Below are 12,842 nucleotides of genomic sequence, written 5' to 3'. Positions count from 1 at the left end.
AGCTATTCTCTCTGCTGGGCTGTGGCTCCAGAAGAGCAGGATGTGAGCTATGAGGACCCTCCCCCAACCCCCCCCAAAACCACTGTCACCTGAGAATGGGGGAGTTTGTTCCAGAAGATGGGCAATGGGTACCAGAGGATGACGGGGCACACGGTGCACCCCAACTCATAAAAGGGGAAACTTTGGGGCTGGAAACTTTGGATCAGAAGGCTTGGATCAGAAAAATCTCCAGGCACATTCCTTTCTGCTTTTTTTTTTTGAGACAGGGTCTCCTTGTAGCCCCAGCTGACCTGGAACTCACTATGTAGACCAGGCTGGCCTTGAACTCACAAAGATCTGCCTGCCTCTGCCTCCCAAGTGCTGGTATTAAATTCATGGGCCACCACACCTGGCTATTTATTATTTTATGTGTATGAGTGTATTGCCTGCATGTATGTGAGTACACCCGTGTAGTGCAATGCCGTGGAGGTCAGAAGAGGGCTTCAGATTCCCCTGGAACTGGAGTTAAGGATAGTCCATAGCTGCCATGTGGGTGCTGAGAATCAAACCCTGGTCCTCTGCAAGAGCAGTCAGTGCTCTTAACCACTGAGCCATCTCTCCAGCCCCTCTCTTCTGCTTTTTAAAAATTATGTGTATGTATGTGTCTGTATATGTTCCCTTGGAGGTCAGGGGCTTTGGGTCTTCCTGGATCTGAAGTTACACACAACTATGAGCCGTCTTAACTGCTGAGCCATCTCTCTGGTTTCCTCTGATAGAATGTGTGAAGAGCCATGAGCCTAATTAGGAAAGCAATATAACTGTAAATCCCTTAAAGTGGCTCACTGGCCCTACCTTGGCAAGCTGGCCTTGCTCAAACTTTATCAACTGGTTTTTCTCTGGACTGAGGGTGACTGTTTATGGAGCCAGCCTGTCTCCTTTAGTGCCCCAAGATAGCTCGCCTGCCTGAGAAAATAAAACTTGGGTGAGAGACCCTCAAGGACACCAGACCCCAGCACTGAGTTAACTCTTGCAGCTCTGTGCAGCAGAGTTCCTATGAAAGCTGAAACTGCCCCTCCCTTCCATGCAGATGCCTTCTTCTTGAGGAAGATTTCAGTCCTTTGCTGTGTTCTCTGAATAAAGAGGACTAAAGAGGACATATTCCTTGCCTGTTGTAGGTCTGCTTCTCTCTCTCTCTTTTTTTGGGGGGGGCTTTTTGAGACCCGGTCTTCCTGTAGTCCCAGCTGACCTGAACTCACTATGTAGACCAGGCTGGCCTTGAATTCACAGAGATCCACTTGCGCCACCACGCCCGGCCTCTTATTTTTTTTGAATATTTTATTTTTATGTGTATGAGTATATTGCCTGCATGTGTATAAGTGCACCCATGTCATGCAATGCCCCTGGAGGTCAGAAGGTGTCAGATTCCCTGGAACTGGAGTTATGGATGGTTTTTATCCGCCATATGGGTGCTGGGAATCGAACCTGGGCCCTCTGCAAGAGTAGTCAGTGCTCTTAACCACTGAGCCATCTGTCCATCCCCTCTAACTCTTATTTCTGAACTTTGACCTGCTTCCTTTTGGGCTGGATGTGATGGCAGCACCTTTAATCCCAGCACTTGGGAGGCAGAGGCAGGCAGATCCCTGAGTTCAAGGCCAGCCTGTTCTACATAGCAAGTTCCTCCTGGCCAGCTGGGGCTACAGGGAGACCGTCTCAAAAAAACCAAAATTAAAACTCCTTCCTCCTCTGCTCTCTTAAATTTAACACCTTCCTCTTTTGTTTTTGAGATAAGAGTCTCACTATGTAACTCTGGCTGGCCTAAGCCTTGTTCTATAGACCAAACAGCCCTCAAATGTTCACTCTCTCTGTTTCAATATCTCAATCGTGAGATTACTAACATTTAACATTACGCTGGGCAGCTAGGTAAGTAACTTTAATCCCAGTACTTGGGAGGCAGAAGTGGGCAGATCTCTGTGAGATCAAGGTAAGCCTGATCTGGTCTACATAGTGAGTTCCAGGCTAGCTATAGGCAGACCCTATTTAAAAAATAAAATAAAATATCTTTCTTTAAAAAACAAAAAACAATGGGGCCTGGAGAGATGGCTCAGTGGTTCAGAGCACTGACTGCTCTTGCAGAGGACCCGGGTTCGAGTCCCAGCACCTACATGGCAGCTATAAACCGTCCTTAACTCCAGTTCCAGGGGAATCCGAAGCCCTCTCCTGACCTCCGCTGCATTGCACGACACAGGTGCACTCACTTACATGCAGGCAATACACTCATACACAATAAAAATAATAAAAAATAACTAAAACAAAAAACAAAAAACAAGGGGATGGGCGCTGGAGAGATGGCTCAGCGGTTAAGAGCATTGACTGCTCTTGCAGAGAACCGGGGTTCAATTCCCAGCACCCACATGGTGGTTAACAACCATCTCTAGCTCCAGTTTCGAGCACATGTGCAGTTACACACATTCAGGCAATACACTCATACACATAAAATAATAAATAAAATATTTTAAAAAAAAACAAGGGGAGTCTCTTGGAGCTGGAGTTATAAGCTGCCCAACATGGTTGCTGGGAACCAAACTGTAACAAGAGCAGCAAATGCTCTTAACCACTGAGCCATCTCTCCCACTTGGCAAGTAATTTTTTTTAACTCTCTACCTCAAATGCCTCATCCATAAGGAAATTGGGCATAAGAGTAATCATTCCCCAAGTAGCTCAGGAGTACAGATCTGTACATACATCACAGGGCACAGAATCCCAGCACTTGCAGGAGTGCAAATGCTTACATCACAGGGTACATGCTTGTAATCCCAGCACTTGAGATGTGGAAGCAGGAGGGTGACCAGGAATTCAAGGCCATCCTTAGCTATGTATCAAGTTGGAGGCCAGCCTGGGCTACATGAGACCATGTCTCATAAAAAGAAAGGAAGGAAGAAAGATTGGGGGTGGGGTACACAGAATAAAACAAGGCCACAAGTTAGTTCAAGAAAGACAACAAATTCTGTAGAGACTTACTGAGGGCCAGTTATGTGCTAGGCTCATAATACACAGCAGCCTGTTATGTGACCCTTTCCAGGGGAGATGTGAACAAATGTCTGCTTACCTGAGACAGGGAATCAATGAAGTAAGGATACCACTTAAGTCCAACTTGATGAATCAGAGTTTTATCACGATTCCTTATAGGAATATGGTGAGGTACCTACAGGAGCAGGAATGACCGAAACACAACTGCATCACCAAAAACCCACCCCGGTGTGGGTGACAGCTCACAAAAGCAGAAAACGTGGAGCTCCCTGCACAGCCTGCAGGAAGCCCCAGCAGCTTGGAGAGTTTCTTTTCCAGGGAGCTCTGTTGGTCTGAGCCTCTTCTGGGCAGCTCATCTTCCCCGAGAGTTTCTGGTAATCCTTAGGGTTATATATGCTGAGGGGACCTAGTGAATCTGGTCAGTTTCAGAGACCTCATGAAGCTTGGAGGAAATTGCTACATATCACAGCTGTCCCCAAAGAAAGGAGCAGAAGGCCTGGGGGCCTGTTAGCAGATGTGAAGTCTACAGTTCACTGAACACAGAAGGAAACTGAGGCCCAAGGAAGAGGAAAGAGTTGCTCCGGGTCTTGGGGGTACTTTCTCTGCCCCAGCACACAACGATTTCAGTATCCTGTCTTTTTGTCACAGTGAGGTTAAGCAACCTTCTCCAGGTCACACTGCCATAACAAGGGCGAGGTAGAACCACACCCCAGGCAGCCCGGCTAGGCAAATAACAGAGTGACAGTGTCACTTGCTAAGGACCCACAGCTTGTCCCTGCAACCCACCCCATTGTTATCCTCCCACTAAATGACAGTAGGGTCCCCATTTCACAGAGGAAGGAGTTGAGGCCTAGGGCCACCTTCAGGCAGTGGGAGAACCAGGGCTTCTTGATTCAGCCTCGCCTGCCAAGCCAGACCTTTAATTCCCATTTGACTTGCCTGGCCTCCCTACCACAGCGTGTGGTGAGGAGAACACAGAAGGGCCTGTCGCTCAGCCTGGACACAGTGTGCTCTGCCCTCTGCCAGGCGACCAGAGTCATACTCCTGGGCTGACGTGGGCCCTCCTGCCAGACAGATCCCATCTCCTGGGCTCTCTGAGAAGCTGTTGTGGCATCATTCACTGCCACATTGACCTCCACAGTGAGGGGAGGATGACTGCAGATCCCCAGAGAAGGTTCTACGAGAGGTAGGATGGTTGAGTGGTGAGAACATGCACGCTGGAGCCAAGCACCTGAGTTCACCCTGGCTTGGTCGCTTCCTACTGTGGACTTGAGGGACACTTCAACTCTCAGGCTCAGTTTCTTCCTCTTAACAGGAGGGCAACAGGAGTCTGACATCTCACCACTCCTGGGTTCTGGGAATGGGACTGTTATGTAGGAGTTTTTCTCCAAGATAAGGCATCTCATGTTGGAGGGTAGCTCCTGAAGACACGGGATTTTTATTTATTTATTTTTATTTTTATTTTTTTTGAGGTAGGGTTTCCCTATAACCCCAGATGGCCAGGAACTTGCTGTGTAGACCAGGCTGACTTCGAACTCATAGAAATCTACCTGCTTCTACTTCCTGAGTGCTGGATTAAAGGTGTAGGATGATACTTCCAGTTGACACATGTTTTGAGAAGAGGCAAAACAGTCCATCCTGTATGGTGAATCCTGAGGAAGTAAACAACTCAAGTTTCAAGAAGGCCTGAAACTGACCAGATTCATTAGGCCCTCAGCCCTGAAACTGACCAGATTCATTAGGCCCCTCTTTTCTCCAAGTATATATAAATAAATAATAAAGAGGGCTGAGAGACACTCTCAGACAACCAGGCTGTCTGGAAGGGGCTCAGAAAAGCTCAGCTACCAGGAAAGAACAGTCTCCAACCTGTCCAGCTGTCTGCAAGTTGTGTAGTGACTTCAAGTTTCCTGCATTTGTGAACTGCCACCATGCCGGGTGGGCTTTTGGTGATACAGCTGTTTTGAGCAATTTCTGCTCCCGTAAGGAACCTGGATAAAACCTATCGGCTCACTAAGTTGGGTCTTGGTGGTGGGTACCCTTCCTTTGCTCTGTTGTTGGTTCCTTATTTAGGGTGAGTAGATGTCACACAAAAAGAGCTCAGGTCCTTATGCTTGCAAGATAAACACTTGACCTACTGGGCTATCTCCTCAGAACTTCTCCCGTTTTATGAGCAAGCTGTGGAATGAACTGTCATTTTAGGGGCCACGGAGATGGCTCAGAGGGTAAAGGTACTTGCTGCACAAGCCTGGCAACCTGAATTCAATCCCTGGAACCCAAAGAAAGGTGGAAGGAAAGAACTGATTCCACAAAGTTGCCCGCTGACCTCTACATGCACACCATGGCATGGCATATATACCCCCTCCATACATCATGCACAGGCACACAAAACACTAACATCTTTTAACTGATTCAGGTCCTGTGATTGTGCCAGACCCAGTCACTGAAGGTTCTGGGAGTGGGGAAGAACACTGGTTGGTCAAGTTGATGTCACATACCTGTCTCTAGGCCTCTGCTTTTTATCCCACCAGGCCACAAGGACTCGGGGGTGGGGTGGGGGGTAGGTGCCTGAGCCAGCTGATTGCCCAGGTATAAAGAAGCCTGGAGCTCTGATCTGGTGGGTCGACAGGATAGTCTATTCCCTGAGGTGGTGGTGGGGGGCGTCCTTTAGACAGTGGGGGTCCAGTGAGAGCTTTGATTTGCATCCTGAACAGCTTAGGGAGATGATGGTGCAGAAATAGTTGTAGGGAGATACAAGTTCTGGTGGGGGACAGATGTGAGATGCCCAACTGAGACACCCCAGCTGCTACAGTAAGACTGCTTGGACAACTAAACTCACATCATCCCTGGCTAAGGGCCTGCAGATGCCAGCTAGAGTGTGGGCGAGGGCCCAACCTCCCTTCTTCTGGATCCCATGAGTAATCTTTCCCACATCTGCTCCCACACTTACCCTTGCTGGGCCCCTGGGAGTCCAATCTCCATGGCCCCTGCTGTGGGACATTACCCCACAGCAGGCAGTGCTGGGGTGGAAGCTGCTGCCTTCACGCTCCTGACATTGGCAGCCTCCTCCTCGGTGTCTGACCTCGCACCCCAGTCCCCTGGACTCTGGGTGGGCCAGCTCCACTTTGCTCAAAGGAGTCATTGTGAGACCAGCCCCAGAGCCAGCAGCAGGCACTGGGCCAGCACACATGGTTCTCGCAGAGGCCCAGGCCTGGCGCTTTTGACTCCATTGAGAGGAGCCTGGAAGGGTTTGAGCTGCTCTATGAGGCTCCAGCCTGACTTCTACCTGCCCCGGGTCAGCTCTGGAACCTTCTTGTAGCTCTGGGCCCAGGGATATCTCAGGCTCTCACCAAACTGAAAGCTGGGATTGGAGAGAACAGGCCAGAACTGTGTTGTGGGGGGTGGGCAGCAGACTATTGAGCCCCAGAGGGAGTGACGGACCCTGGGGCATCCCAGGAAGGTTTCCAGGTCCAGAGGTAAGTGGTGTGAAGGAGAGGCGCCAAGGATCCGCTGGTTCAGGATAGACCGGCAGCCAGGGGTTTCCAAACCCGGCCTGCGGTTACAGTGTCATAACACAGGCACTGTTTATTAATGACTTACTGAATGTCTGGGTACTGTGCCAAGAACTCCACATACATTATCTCACTTAGTCCTCCTAACACCCATAGAAGGCAAGTGTTATTATTAACCCCAGGGCAGTGGTTGCCCAGGTGGGGCATATGAAAGCAAAAATCTACCCAGTGACCTACTCACCAGCAGAGTGCAGGTAGTCTGTGATTTCTGTAGAAAGGTCCAATTTATCTATGTCACAGTTGATACGAGTTAGACTCTTACAACTAGGAAGTGATAGACTCAAGATTCAAACCTCTAATTCTAAAGCTTGTCAATCACCCCACACACACCATTTTCCTTCTGGCTGGTCTCAGAAACATTCCTGCCAGTTTTTCTCTGTCCTCGGCTGCTGTCGTGGTAGTATGCCAGGAGGCAGCAGCTTGGATGGGGGACACGAGGCGTGGCTTGCCAAGCCTGCTCTGCTCTTCACAGTCACAAGATCTCTTCAGTCTCCTCACAAGAAAGTGTGTACTTTAGTACTTGTGGGTGGTGTGTGTGCCTGCGTGGTTTATGTGTTCATGTGTGTGGTATATGTGGAGGCCAGAGGAGGACGCTGGGTGTCCTGCTCGATCTCTCTCCGCCTTATTCCCTTGAGACAGGGTCTCTCACTGAACCCGGAATTTGCCATTTTGACTATACTCCAGCAATCCTGTTTCCACACCCAATTTGGGTTATAGGCACATGTGTGACCATACAGAGCTTTTTACGTGCACTCAGGGCCTCACGCTTGTGCAGCAAGCCCTCTTAACCCACTGAACCTCTTCTCTAGCAGCCTTTATTTTTATTGAGACATGGTCTCAATTGAGACATGGTCCATCCTGTAGCCCAGGCTGGACTGGAATTCACTGTGTAGCCCAGGCTAGTCTCAAACTTGAGCTATCTTCCTCCCCCTGCCTCCTGAGTGCTGGGGTTGCAGACATGAGCCATCATGTGCAGCATAGTTTTTTAGTTTGTTTTGTTTTGTTTTGTTTTGTTTTGTTGAGATGAGGTGTCTCCATAGTCCCAGCTGGCCTGAAACTCCCCATGTGGACCAAGCTGGGCTTGATCTCACAGAGATTTGCCTACATCTGCCTTACCAGTGCTGGGATTAAAGGTGTGCACCACCATGCCCAGCTCATTTAATATTTTTTGTCTTTTTGAGACAGGGTCTCCCTGTTGTCTCAGCTGTCCTGGAACTCACTATGTAGACCAGGCTGACCTTGAACTCACAGAGATTCACCTGCCTCTGCCTCCTAAGTGCTGGGATTAGAGGCCTGTGCCACCATGCTAGGGTATGCCTAGATTTTCAAATGTGTTTTTTTAACTAAATTTATTATTATTATTATTATTATTATTATTATTATTAGTTGTTGTTGTTTTGAGACAGGGTCTCCCTGTAGCCTAAACTGGCCTGGAACTCTCTGTGTAGACCAAGCTGGCCTAAATCTCACAGAGATCCGGCTGTCTCTGCCTCCCAAGGGCTGGGATTAAAGATGTGGACCAAGGCTGGAGAGATGGCTCAGTGGTTAAGAGCACTGACTGCTCTTGCAGAGGACTAGGGTTCGATTCCCAGCACCCACATGGCAGCTATGAACCGTCCTTAACTCCAGTTCCAGGGGAATCCGAAGCCCTCTTCTGACCTCCACAGCATCGCACTCACGTACATGCAGGCAATACACTCATACACATAAAATAAAAATAGTTTTAAAAAAAAGGTGTGGACCACCACCCAGCTTTACCTGTGTGGATATGTACACGTGAGTTCAGTGCTGGTGGAGGTCAGAAGAGGGCATCAGATCCTCTAGAGCCAGAGTTACAAATAGTTGTGAGCTGCCTAAAGTGAGTGCTGGGAACTGAACTCGAATCTTCTGTAAGCACGGTATGCTCTGCCCTCTGTCTGGTCCTTGATTATAGTTCTTTAATGCAAACAGGAGAAACCTACTTTAGTTTACTTAAGACAAGGAAGGAACAGAATAGAAGGATCTGGAACAGCCCATGTACTAGACAGGAAGCTGAGCAAGGCCTTGCTCTGCCCACATACTCCAGAGGCCTGACCACAAGCACCAGTGATAGACACCTCTATCTAGTGTCCTAAATGAGAAGCCCGCCTCTGGTGCCAGAAGAAAAGGGAGTGGTGAGGCTGGGCAGCTCAGTGGTAGAACACATGCCTAGCACACCCGAGGTCCTAAGTTCCATCTTCAGCACAAGGAATAAATGAGAAAATGAAGAAGGGGTCATGGCAGCCCAGACAGACCACCTCTGAGTCAGGCCTTGGTTCTAGGTCACCAGGATGAAGTGGGCTCTGTGCGGGAGGCTCCGTGTGGCTGTGCTGGCCTTGAAGTAGATTTCAACCCACAGGAGCACAGCATCCCACCCTGCTGTCCTGTCCCAGACCCTGGATTGTTCTAGGCTGTGTGTCCCAGGCATTGTAAGTTTTCCTGTACCATAGCTCCTCCATCTGTGAAAGGAAGGTTCGTCATTAGCTATTTTTATTGTAGTTTGTTGTTCTTTTTTTTTGGTCTTTTTGAGACAGGGTCTCACTGTAGCCCCAGCTGTCCTGGAACTCACTGTGTAGACCAGGCTGGCCTTGAACTCACAGAGATCCGCCTGCCCCTGCCTCCTGAGTGCTGGGATTAAAGGCCTGCGCCACTATGCCTAGCTTGTTGTTCTTTTTTTAATCTGCTTTTCTTTATTTACTTTCCGTTAGTTTAAATCCGTGAGGGGTACAGCATCGCACAGATTCTGTGTCCAATGGCCTTTGCAGGAAGGTTGCTTTGGAATTTGGCATAAACCATGCCACTGTTTCCATAGGCCTGGGTTACCTTTCCCCAGATTACTCTGGTTTTGTTTGGTTTGCCACCAGGAGTCACTATGTTGTTTTTTTGCTTTACACACATAAGCACATCTCTTGCCTAAGTAGAATTCGGTTTCATCTCGGGCATAAACACCTTCAATTTTAAGAAGAGCTGTATGCTCTCGTTGGTTCCAGAGACCTTGCTTATAGCCAGCAAAAGTGGCCTTGCACTGCAGCCTTCCAGACATACTTGCCTTTTAGAAGTTCTGTTCCGGGGCTGGAGAGATGGCTCAGTGGTTAAGAACATTGGTTGTTCTTGCAGACCAGGGTTCAAATCCCAGCACCCACATGGCAGCTAGCAATTGTCTGTAACTCCAGTCCCAGGGGATCCAATGACCTCATCTGTCCTCAACGGGCATTGCACGACACAGGCGCACTTCACTTACCTACATGCAGGCAATACACTCATAGACATAAAATAAAAATAATAAATAAGCCATGCATGGTGGCACATGCCTTTAATCCCAACACTTGGGAGGCAGAGGCAGGGAGATCTCTGTGAGTTCAAGGCCAGCCTGGTCTACAGAGTGAGTTCCAGGACAGCTGGAGCTATAGGGAGACCCTCTCTCAAAAAGACCAAAATTAAAAAAAAATTTAAAGAAAATACTTTGTTATTATTTGTGTGTATGTGAATTCAAGTGTGTGCCAAGGAGTTTGTGTAGAAATCAGACAACTTTTGTTTCTCTCCTTCTACCATAGAATCTATGGATCAAACTCAGGTTTGCTTAGTAAGCACTTTTATACACTGAGCGTATTTGCCCACTGGTCTTATACTTTTGTTTCTACTTTATTTATTTATTTATTTATTTATTTATTTATTTATTTATTTATTTATTTACTGTTATTATTTTTATTTATGTGTATTAGTGTTTTGCCTGCATGTATGTAAGTGCACCCATGTGTACAATGCCCTCAGAGGCCAAAAGAGGGCATCAGATCCTCTGGGACTGGAGTTACAGACCATTGTTAGCCGCCATGTGGGTGCTGGGAACCAAACCTGAGTCCTCTGGAAGAGCAGCCAGTGCTCTTAATCGCAGAACCACCTCTCCAGCCCCTTTTGTTTTGTTTTGTTTTTGAGATAGAATCTTATGTATCCCAGACTGCCCTCAGCCTCTGGAGTTCTGGGACTACAGGTGTAGGTCACCATGGCCAGCCCATCCTTAGCCCTTGGAGGCCTTAGTGACACATTCCTGGGAATTTAAAGGGCTTTCCCAGAGCAGTTGCCCAACCTCAAAGGTTGAATCACTGATGCTGGAATTTCAGATGTCCCTGAAGATGGCTTTGGGTGGGGTGCCCTATGTGTCACCCAAGTAGAAAAACACCCACTCCTTCCAGGAAGCAACTGGGGCAAGGAGCAGCCAGTCCCCCACCCCCTGCCCCATACTTTGAGACTCCTGTAGTGAGAGGGTCTTGGGGACCCTATTCAGGGGCTATGCAGGCCACAGAGTTCATTCTCTGGAGGGTTCAGACTGAGGAAGCACTGTTGACCTACAGCAGACTCAGGGCCTCTGGATCACTCATATCTTGGTGCCTTTGTCAAAGGGGCACTTAGATTTATGACAGTCACTTAGGCACTGTGCAAAGAGAACATACTTTATCTTTAGGCCTCAGTTTCCATCTCTGTCAAATAGGGATAAAGTCACTGGCATGCCAGTCTTGCAGAGTCTTTCTGAGGTTCAAAGAGAAAGAAAATCTGAGGCTGGATGTGGTGGTACATCCCTGTGATCAGAGCACTTGGGAGACTGTCACAAGAGGATCAGGAGTTCAAGGCCAGGTTAGGCTATCTAGCGAGACCCTGTCTCAACTCCCCTCCCTGGAAGAATAAAAAACAACGGCTAAGGAAATGGCTCAGTCAGTAAATGTCTACCCTACAAGCCTGACCTGAGTTCCATCCCACAAACTAGAAAAGCCAGAGAGGTGGCTCAGCGGGTAAAGGTGCTTGTTGCCAAGTCTAACAACGTGAGTTTCAGTCCCTACACATACATGATGAAAAGTGAGAACAGACTTCTAGTTGTCCTCTGACCTCCACACAAGTGCTGTGGCACTCACAGCCCTCCTCCCAGACACACACAAGAGAAATAAAATAAATAAATGTTAAAAAAAAATAAGTAAAAGCCAGACAAGGTATCCTGAACTTATATTCCAGTTCTGAGGAGGTGGAAACAGGCAGGTAGGTCCTTGGGGCTCCATGTCCAGCCAATATAGTCTAATAAACTCCAGGTCCCAGTGAGAAATCCTGCCTCAAAAACCTGACCTGGGCCAGCACATGTTTAGTCCCAGCTCTCAGAAGGCAGAGACAAGCAGATCCTTGTGAATTCAAGCCCAGCCTGGTCTACATAATGAGTTCCAGGCCAGCTGGGGGCTACAGGGAGACCCTGTCTCAAAAAGACTCCCCCAAAGAAAACCTACACACACACACACACACACACACACACACACACACACACACACACACACGCACGCGTTAAAGACCTAAGGACAGAAAAATCAAACTTGAGGAAATTCAAAGGCCAGAGCTGCCCAAGGCCCTTCTCAGTGATCTTTGCTCCATGTAGCATGGGCTAGCAAGCACTCACAGTTACTGGGTCACTAATTTTCTTGTTTTGTTATTGTTGTTTTATTTTGTTTATTTTTCTTTTATTTCCTTTTTTCTCACTATACAGCCCTAGCTGACCTGGAACTCACTACGTAGATCAAGATGACCTTGAACTCCCAGAGATCCCCTGCCTCTGCCTCCAGAGTGCTGGGATTAAATGTGTGAACCACTTTGTCCTGTGTTTTGTTTCTTTTAATTATTATTCTTACTTATTCCTATGTGTGTGTGCCCATTTGAGTTTATATGCACGTGCGTGCAGGCGGCTTTGGAGGCCGGAGGGCATCAGATCCCCTGGAGTTAGAGGCAGTTGTGAGCTCCTGACCATTGGCACCAGGAATGACTTCCTCTGCAAGAGCAGCAATCACGCAACCACTGAGCCACCTCTTCAGCTCTATTTTAAAAAAAATTTTTATTATTTTTATTTTATGTGTATGCGTGTATTGCCTGCATGTAGGTAAGTGCACCCATGTTGTGCAATGCCCACAGAGGTCAGAAGAGGCTGTCGGATCCCCTGGGACTGGAGTTGCAGACAGCTGCCATGTGGGTGCTGGGATTCGAACCCGAGTCTTCTGCAAGAACAACTAGTGTTTTTAACCGTTGAACCATCTCTCCAGTCCCAGCTCTATTTTTAAACATTTAAATGCTGTCCTCAAATTCTCTATGTAGCTAAGTATGACCTTGAACTTTCTGATCCTCCTGCCTCCACCTCTGGAGTGCTGGGACTATAGGTATGTGTCACCACATCCTACTTGTATGCATTCTTCTCTTAAAAGTTCCACTAATACAGGTGTTGATGTT

At 48.0% G+C, this 12,842-nt stretch overlaps 1 pseudogene; it reads right to left on the bottom strand.

Moving 5' to 3' along the window:
• Positions 1–9,302: 9,302 nt before the first annotated feature.
• On the bottom strand, positions 9,303–9,636 carry LOC108490151 (annotated as a pseudogene).
• Between the last annotated feature and the right edge of the window lie 3,206 nt (positions 9,637–12,842).

The sequence above is a fragment of the Nannospalax galili genome, unplaced genomic scaffold (assembly GCF_000622305.1).
Source record: "Nannospalax galili isolate Female #2095 unplaced genomic scaffold, S.galili_v1.0 scaffold1428, whole genome shotgun sequence".
NCBI lineage: Eukaryota > Metazoa > Chordata > Mammalia > Rodentia > Spalacidae > Nannospalax > Nannospalax galili.
The sequence above is the reverse complement of the archived record's forward strand: the minus strand, read 5'-3'. Positions and strand labels throughout refer to the sequence as shown.